A 10107-nucleotide genomic window follows, 5' to 3' on the forward strand; every position below is an offset into this window, starting at 1 on the left:
TAGGGAAGTCAAGCTAAGGGATTCTATTACAACCCAGGTGCTGCTGTCTGTTGGAGGAACCTCCCCACACTCAGAACCCCAGAACACTTCTTCCTGTGTGTGCTGGACGTGGGGAAACATAGCACACGCATTTTTCAGGGGTCACAGTAATTCCCAAGTTGTGGGTTGTAGTTTAAACATCTCCACTACCCATGGAGAGGCACACGCTAATACTTAGTTTTAGATCCCAAATCCCACTTTCAACCACACACTGGCCTAGGCAAACCATCAGGGAAGACACGCAAAGGGATTCTATTCAAACCAAGACGCTGATGTCAGTTGGAGGAACTACCCCACCCTCAGGATACTGGAACCCAACCTTGTGTGGTGGGGAGATTTGAAGCCCCACTCCACGCAGATGAATGGGTGCTCAGGTGTTTCCCTTTATGGAGAATTCATCTAAATACTACCTCAGTCCATCGGGGACACTCGCTACTATTTGGCCTCAAAGCCCAACCCCCAGGTTTCTCTCAGAGTCAGTCCTAGGGAAACACTCAGGGATTACAATCTAAGGGATTTTATTAGAACCCAGCCGCTTCTGTCACCTGAAATTGCCAGCCCACACTCAGGAGAGCAGAAAACTTCTTCATGTGTGTTCTGGTGGTGGGGATACAGAGTCCACGCTTTTTTCAAGGAGCACAGGTATTCCCATGTTGTGGGCTTTTGGTTAATAACCTCCAAATCCCATGGAGAAGCACTCGCTAATACTTGGATTTAGAGCCCAACCCACCCTTTCCCCAGCACTCCGTATCAGGCAACCAAACAGGGTAGACAAGTTAAGCGATTTTATAAGAACCAAGGCCATGCTCTCTGTTGGAGGAGGCTGCCCACTCTCAGGATAACTGTGCAAGTGTTCGTGTGTGTGCTGAAGGTGTGGAAACAGACTCCACGGATCTTTATGGGGGCACAGGTGTTCCCAGGTTAGGGATGTAGTTTAAACACCTCCACAAACCATAGAGAGGTCATCGCAAATACTTGGTTTTGGAGCCCAAACCACACTTTCCCCCGCACTCCCGCCTAGGCTTTCCATCAGGGAAGACAAGCAAAGGGATTCAATTAGAACCCAGGGGCTGCTGTCAGTTTGAGGAACTTCCCTGCACTCAGAATTCCAGAACACATTCTTAGGTGTGGGAGAGATGTGCAGCCCCACTGCACCCAGATGAATGCAGGAAAAGGTGTTCCCTTTAGGGAGAAGTCCTCTAAGTACTTCCTCAATGGATCAGGGGGCACTCACTGCTACGTGGCCTCCAAGCCCAACCCCCAGCTTTCCCTCATGGCCTGGCCTAAAAGAACAATCAGGGAACAGAAGCTAAGGGATACTAATAGAATTCAGGTGCTGCTGTCAGTTTGAGGAACTTCCCCACACTCAGAATACAAGAACACATCTTCGTGTGTGTGCTGGATGTAGGGAAACAGTCAAAGCATCTTTCAGGGGGCACATTTATTCCATGGTTGTGGGTTGTAGGTTAAAAACCCACATCCCATGGATAGGCTCTCGCTTATACTTGGTTTAGAGCCCAACCCCCACTTTCCCCCACTCTCCAGCCTAGCCATGCCATCAGGGAAGACAAGCTAAGGGATTCTTTTAGAACCCAGGCGCTGCTGTCATTTGGAGGAGCCTCCCCACAATCAGGATACCTGATCACGTCTCCGTGTGTGTGCTGGAGGTGGGGAAACAGATTCCACGCATCTTTATGGGGCACAGGTGTTCCAAGGTTGGGGAAGTAGTTTAAAACCCTCCACTACCCACAGAGATGCACTCGCTAATACTTGGCTTTAGAGCCCATCCCCCACCATCGCTTACTGCTAGGCCTAGGTAAACACTTAGGGAAGTCAAGCTAAGGGATTCTATTACAACCCAGGTGCTGCTGTCTGTTGGAGGAACCTCCCCACACTCAGAACCCCAGAACACTTCTTCCTGTGTGTGCTGGACGTGGGGAAACATAGCACACGCATTTTTCAGGGGTCACAGTAATTCCCAAGTTGTGGGTTGTAGTTTAAACATCTCCACTACCCATGGAGAGGCACACGCTAATACTTAGTTTTAGATCCCAAATCCCACTTTCAACCACACACTGGCCTAGGCAAACCATCAGGGAAGACACGCAAAGGGATTCTATTCAAACCAAGACGCTGATGTCAGTTGGAGGAACTACCCCACCCTCAGGATACTGGAACCCAACCTTGTGTGGTGGGGAGATTTGAAGCCCCACTCCACGCAGATGAATGGGTGCTCAGGTGTTTCCCTTTATGGAGAATTCATCTAAATACTTCCTCAGTCCATCGGGGACACTCGCTACTATTTGGTCTCAAAGCCCAACCCCCAGGTTTCTCTCAGAGTCAGTCCTAGGGAAACACTCAGGGATTACAAGCTAAGGGATTCTATTAGAACCCAGCCGCTTCTGTCACCTGAAATTGCCAGCCCACACTCAGGATAGCAGAAAACTTCTTCATGTGTGTTCTGGTGGTGGGGATACAGAGTCCACGCTTTTTTCAAGGAGCACAGGTATTCCCATGTTGTGGGCTTTTGGTTAATAACGTCCAAATTCCATGGAGAAGCACTCGCTAATACTTGGATTTAGAGCCCATCCCACCCTTTCCCCAGCACTCCGTATCAGGCAACCAAACAGGGTAGACAAGTTAAGGGATTTTATAAGAACCAAGGCCATGCTCTCTGTTGGAGGAGGCTGCCCAATCTTAGGATAACTGTGCAAGTGTTCGTGTGTGTGCTGGAGTTGTGGAAACAGACTCCACGGATCTTTATGGGGGCACAGGTGTTCCCAGGTTAGGGATGCAGTTTAAACACCTCCACAAACCATAGAGAGGTCATCGCAAATACTTGGTTTTGGAGCCCAAACCACACTTTCCCCCGCACTCCCGCCTAGGCTTTCCATCAGGGAAGACCAGCAAAGGGATCCAATTAGAACCCAGGCGCTGCTGTCAGTTGGAGGAACTTCCCTGCACTCAGAATTCCAGAACACATTCTTAGGTGTGGGAGAGATGTGCAGCCCCACTGCACCCAGATGAATGCAGGAAAGGTGTTCCCTTTAGGAAGAAGTCCTCTAAGAACTTCCTCAATGGATCAGGGGGCACTCACTGCTACGTGGCATCCAAGCCCAACCCCCAGTTTTCCCTCATGGCCTGGCCTAAAAGAACACTCAGGGAACAGAAGCTAAGGGATACTAATAGAATCCAGGTGCTACTGTCAGTTTGAGGAACTTCCCCACACTCAGAATACCAGAACACATCTTCGTGTGTGTGCTGGATGTAGGGAAACAGTCAAAGCATCTTTCAGGGGGCACATTTATTCCATGGTTGTGGGTTGTAGGTTAAAAACCCACATCCCATGGATAGGCTCTCGCTTATACTTGGTTTAGAGCCCAACCCCCACTTTCCCCCACTCTCCAGCCTAGGCATGCCATCAGGGAAGACAAGCTAAGGGATTCTTTTAGAACCCAGGCGCTGCTGTCATTTGGAGGAGCCTCCCCACAATCAGGATACCTGAGCACGTCTCCGTCTGTGTGCTGGAGGTGGGGAAACAGATTCCACGCATCTTTATGGGGCACAGGTGTTCCAAGGTTGAGGAAGTAGTTTAAAACCCTCCACTACCCACAGAGATGCACTCGCTAATACTTGGCTTTAGAGCCCATCCCCCACCATCGCTTACTGCTAGGCCTAGGTAAACACTTAGGGAAGTCAAGCTAAGGGATTCTATTACAACCCAGGTGCTGCTGTCTGTTGGAGGAACCTCCCCACACTCAGAACCCCAGAACACTTCTTCCTGTGTGTGCTGGACGTGGGGAAACATAGCACACGCATTTTTCAGGTGTCACAGTAATTCCCAAGTTGTGGGTTGTAGTTTAAACATCTCCACTACCCATGGAGAGGCACACGCTAATACTTAGTTTTAGATCCCAAATCCCACTTTCAACCACACACTGGCCTAGGCAAACCATCAGGGAAGACACGCAAAGGGATTCTATTCAAACCAAGACGCTGATGTCAGTTGGAGGAACTACCCCACCCTCAGGATACTGGAACCCAACCTTGTGTGGTGGGGAGATTTGAAGCCCCACTCCACGCAGATGAATGGGTGCTCAGGTGTTTCCCTTTATGGAGAATTCATCTAAATACTTCCTCAGTCCATCGGGGACACTCGCTACTATTTGGCCTCAAAGCCCAACCCCCAGGTTTCTCTCAGAGTCAGTCCTAGGGAAACACTCAGGGATTACAAGCTAAGGGATTCTATTAGAACCCAGCCACTTCTGTCACCTGAAATTGCCAGCCCACACTCAGGAGAGCAGAAAACTTCTTCATGGGTGTTCTGGTGGTGGGGATACAGAGTCCACGCTTTTTTCAAGGAGCACAGGTATTCCCATGTTGTGGGCTTTTGGTTAATAACCTCCAAATTCCATGGAGAAGCACTCGCTAATACTTGGATTTAGAGCCCAACCCACCCTTTCCCCAGCACTCCGTATCAGGCAACCAAACAGGGTAGACAAGTTAAGCGATTTTATAAGAACCAAGGCCATGCTCTCTGTTGGAGGAGGCTGCCCAATCTTAGGATAACTGTGCAAGTGTTCGTGTGTGTGCTGGAGTTGTGGAAACAGACTCCACGGATCTTTATGGGGGCACAGGTGTTCCCAGGTTAGGGATGCAGTTTAAACACCTCCACAAACCATAGAGAGGTCATCGCAAATACTTGGTTTTGGAGCCCAAACCACACTTTCCCCCGCACTCCCGCCTAGGCTTTCCATCAGGGAAGACAAGCAAAGGGATCCAATTAGAACCCAGGCGCTGCTGTCAGTTGGAGGAACTTCCCTGCACTCAGAATTCCAGAACACATTCTTAGGTGTGGGAGAGATGTGCAGCCCCACTGCACCCAGATGAATGCAGGAAAGGTGTTCCCTTTAGGAAGAAGTCCTCTAAGAACTTCCTCAATGGATCAGGGGGCACTCACTGCTACGTGGCATCCAAGCCCAACCCCCAGTTTTCCTTCATGGCCTGGCCTAAAAGAACACTCAGGGAACAGAAGCTAAGGGATACTAATAGAATCCAGGTGCTACTGTCAGTTTGAGGAACTTCCCCACACTCAGAATACCAGAACACATTTTCGTGTGTGTGCTGGATGTAGGGAAACAGTCAAAGCATCTTTCAGGGGGCACATTTATTCCATGGTTGTGGGTTGTAGGTTAAAAACCCACATCCCATGGATAGGCTCTCGCTTATACTTGGTTTAGAGCCCAACCCCCACTTTCCCCCACTCTCCAGCCTAGGCATGCCATCAGGGAAGACAAGCTAAGGGATTCTTTTAGAACCCAGGCGCTGCTGTCATTTGGAGGAGCCTCCCCACAATCAGGATACCTGAGCACGTCTCCGTGTGTGTGCTGGAGGTGGGGAAACAGATTCCACGCATCTTTATGGGGCACAGGTGTTCCAAGGTTGGGGAAGTAGTTTAAAACCCTCCACTACCCACAGAGATGCACTCGCTAATACTTGGCTTTAGAGCCCATCCCCCACCATCGCTTACTGCTAGGCCTAGGTAAACACTTAGGGAAGTCAAGCTAAGGGATTCTATTACAACCCAGGTGCTGCTGTCTGTTGGAGGAACCTCCCCACACTCAGAACCCCAGAACACTTCTTCCTGTGTGTGCTGGACGTGGGGAAACATAGCACACGCATTTTTCAGGGGTCACAGTAATTCCCAAGTTGTGGGTTGTAGTTTAAACATCTCCACTACCCATGGAGAGGCACACGCTAATACTTAGTTTTAGATCCCAAATCCCACTTTCAACCACACACTGGCCTAGGCAAACCATCAGGGAAGACAAGCAAAGGGATTCTATTCAAACCAAGACGCTGATGTCAGTTGGAGGAACTACCCCACCCTCAGGATACTGGAACCCAACCTTGTGTGGTGGGGAGATTTGAAGCCCCACTCCACGCAGATGAATGGGTGCTCAGGTGTTTCCCTTTATGGAGAATTCATCTAAATACTACCTCAGTCCTTCGGGGACACTCGCTACTATTTGGCCTCAAAGCCCAACCCCCAGGTTTCTCTCAGAGTCAGTCCTAGGGAAACACTCAGGGATTACAAGCTAAGGGATTCTATTAGAACCCAGCCGCTTCTGTCACCTGAAATTGCCAGCCCACACTCAGGATAGCAGAAAACTTCTTCATGTGTGTTCTGGTGGTGGGGATACAGAGTCCACGCTTTTTTCAAGGAGCACAGGTATTCCCATGTTGTGGGCTTTTGGTTAATAACCTCCAAATCCCATGGAGAAGCACTCGCTAATACTTGGATTTAGAGCCCAACCCACCCTTTCCCCAGCACTCCGTATCAGGCAACCAAACAGGGTAGACAAGTTAAGCGATTTTATAAGAACCAAGGCCCTGCTCTCAGTTGGAGGAGGCTGCCCACTCTCAGGATAACTGTGCAAGTGTTCGTGTGTGTGCTGGAGGTGTGGAAACAGACTCCACGGATCTTTATGGGGGCACAGGTGTTCCCAGGTTAGGGATGTAGTTTAAACACCTCCACAAACCATAGAGAGGTCATCGCAAATACTTGGTTTTGGAGCCCAAACCACACTTTCCCCCGCACTCCCGCCTAGGCTTTCCATCAGGGAAGACAAGCAAAGGATTCAATTAGAACCCAGGCGCTGCTGTCAGTTGGAGGAACTTCCCTGCACTCAGAATTCCAGAACACATTCTTAGGTGTGGGAGAGATGTGCAGCCCCACTGCACCCAGATGAATGCAGGAAAAGGTGTTCCCTTTAGGGAGAAGTCCTCTAAGTACTTCCTCAATGGATCAGGGGGCACTCACTGCTACGTGGCCTCCAAGCCCAACCCCCAGCTTTCCCTCATGGCCTGGCCTTAAAGAACACTCAGGGAACAGAAGCTAAGGGATACTAATAGAATTCAGGTGCTACTGTCAGTTTGAGGAACTTCCCCACACTCAGAATACAAGAACACATCTTCGTGTGTGTGCTGGATGTAGGGAAACAGTCAAAGCATCTTTCAGGGGGCACATTTATTCCATGGTTGTGGGTTGTAGGTTAAAAACCCACATCCCATGGATAGGCTCTCGCTTATACTTGGTTTAGAGCCCAAACCCCACTTTCCCCCACTCTCCAGCCTAGGCATGCCATCAGGGAAGACAAGCTAAGGGATTCTTTTAGAACCCAGGCGCTGCTGTCATTTGGAGGAGCCTCCCCACAATCAGGATACCTGAGCACGTCTCCGTGTGTGTGCTGGAGGTGGGGAAACAGATTCCACGCATCTTTATGGGGCACAGGTGTTCCAAGGTTGGGGAAGTAGTTTAAAACCCTCCACTACCCACAGAGATGCACTCGCTAATACTTGGCTTTAGAGCCCATCCACCACCATCGCTTACTGCTAGGCCTAGGTAAACACTTAGGGAAGTCAAGCTAAGGGATTCTATTACAACCCAGGTGCTGCTGTCTGTTGGAGGAACCTCCCCACACTCAGAACCCCAGAACACTTCTTCCTGTGTGTGCTGGACGTGGGGAAACATAGCACACGCATTTTTCAGGGGTCACAGTAATTCCCAAGTTGTGGGTTGTAGTTTAAACATCTCCACTACCCATGGAGAGGCACACGCTAATACTTAGTTTTAGATCCCAAATCCCACTTTCAACCACACACTGGCCTAGGCAAACCATCAGGGAAGACAAGCAAAGGGATTCTATTCAAACCAAGACGCTGATGTCAGTTGGAGGAACTACCCCACCCTCAGGATACTGGAACCCAACCTTGTGTGGTGGGGAGATTTGAAGCCCCACTCCACGCAGATGAATGGGTGCTCAGGTGTTTCCCTTTATGGAGAATTCATCTAAATACTTCCTCAGTCCATCGGGGACACTCGCTACTATTTGGCCTCAAAGCCCAACCCCCAGGTTTCTCTCAGAGTCAGTCCTAGGGAAACACTCAGGGATTACAAGCTAAGGGATTCTATTAGAACCCAGCCGCTTCTGTCACCTGAAATTGCCAGCCCACACTCAGGATAGCAGAAAACTTCTTCATGTGTGTTCTGGTGGTGGGGATACAGAGTCCACGCTTTTTTCAAGGAGCACAGGTATTCCCATGTTGTGGGCTTTTGGTTAATAACCTCCAAATCCCATGGAGAAGCACTCGCTAATACTTGGATTTAGAGCCCAACCCACCCTTTCCCCAGCACTCCGTATCAGGCAACCAAACAGGGTAGACAAGTTAAGCGATTTTATAAGAACCAAGGCCCTGCTCTCAGTTGGAGGAGGCTGCCCACTCTCAGGATAACTGTGCAAGTGTTCGTGTGTGTGCTGGAGGTGTGGAAACAGACTCCACGGATCTTTATGGGGGCACAGGTGTTCCCAGGTTAGGGATGTAGTTTAAACACCTCCACAAACCATAGAGAGGTCATCGCAAATACTTGGTTTTGGAGCCCAAACCACACTTTCCCCCGCACTCCCGCCTAGGCTTTCCATCAGGGAAGACAAGCAAAGGGATTCAATTAGAACCCAGGCGCTGCTGTCAGTTGGAGGAACTTCCCTGCACTCAGAATTCCAGAACACATTCTTAGGTGTGGGAGAGATGTGCAGCCCCACTGCACCCAGATGAATGCAGGAAAAGGTGTTCCCTTTAGGGAGAAGTCCTCTAAGTACTTCCTCAATGGATCAGGGGGCACTCACTGCTACGTGGCCTCCAAGCCCAACCCCCAGCTTTCCCTCATGGCCTGGCCTAAAAGAACAATCAGGGAACAGAAGCTAAGGGATACTAATAGAATTCAGGTGCTGCTGTCAGTTTGAGGAACTTCCCCACACTCAGAATACAAGAACACATCTTCGTGTGTGTGCTGGATGTAGGGAAACAGTCAAAGCATCTTTCAGGGGGCACATTTATTCCATGGTTGTGGGTTGTAGGTTAAAAACCCACATCCCATGGATAGGCTCTCGCTTATACTTGGTTTAGAGCCCAACCCCCACTTTCCCCCACTCTCCAGCCTAGCCATGCCATCAGGGAAGACAAGCTAAGGGATTCTTTTAGAACCCAGGCGCTGCTGTCATTTGGAGGAGCCTCCCCACAATCAGGATACCTGAGCACGTCTCCGTGTGTGTGCTGGAGGTGGGGAAACAGATTCCACGCATCTTTATGGGGCACAGGTGTTCCAAGGTTGGGGAAGTAGTTTAAAACCCTCCACTACCCACAGAGATGCACTCGCTAATACTTGGCTTTAGAGCCCATCCCCCACCATCGCTTACTGCTAGGCCTAGGTAAACACTTAGGGAAGTCAAGCTAAGGGATTCTATTACAACCCAGGTGCTGCTGTCTGTTGGAGGAACCTCCCCACACTCAGAACCCCAGAACACTTCTTCCTGTGTGTGCTGGACGTGGGGAAACATAGCACACGCATTTTTCAGGGGTCACAGTAATTCCCAAGTTGTGGGTTGTAGTTTAAACATCTCCACTACCCATGGAGAGGCACACGCTAATACTTAGTTTTAGATCCCAAATCCCACTTTCAACCACACACTGGCCTAGGCAAACCATCAGGGAAGACAAGCAAAGGGATTCTATTCAAACCAAGACGCTGATGTCAGTTGGAGGAACTACCCCACCCTCAGGATACTGGAACCCAACCTTGTGTGGTGGGGAGATTTGAAGCCCCACTCCACGCAGATGAATGGGTGCTCAGGTGTTTCCCTTTATGGAGAATTCATCTAAATACTTCCTCAGTCCATCGGGGACACTCGCTACTATTTGGCCTCAAAGCCCAACCCCCAGGTTTCTCTCAGAGTCAGTCCTAGGGAAACACTCAGGGATTACAAGCTAAGGGATTCTATTAGAACCCAGCCGCTTCTGTCACCTGAAATTGCCAGCCCACACTCAGGATAGCAGAAAACTTCTTCATGTGTGTTCTGGTGGTGGGGATACAGAGTCCACGCTTTTTTCAAGGAGCACAGGTATTCCCATGTTGTGGGCTTTTGGTTAATAACCTCCAAATCCCATGGAGAAGCACTCGCTAATACTTGGATTTAGAGCCCAACCCACCCTTTCCCCAGCACTCCGTAT

The sequence above is a fragment of the Vicugna pacos genome, unplaced genomic scaffold, assembly GCF_048564905.1.
Source record: "Vicugna pacos unplaced genomic scaffold, VicPac4 scaffold_17, whole genome shotgun sequence".
NCBI lineage: Eukaryota > Metazoa > Chordata > Mammalia > Artiodactyla > Camelidae > Vicugna > Vicugna pacos.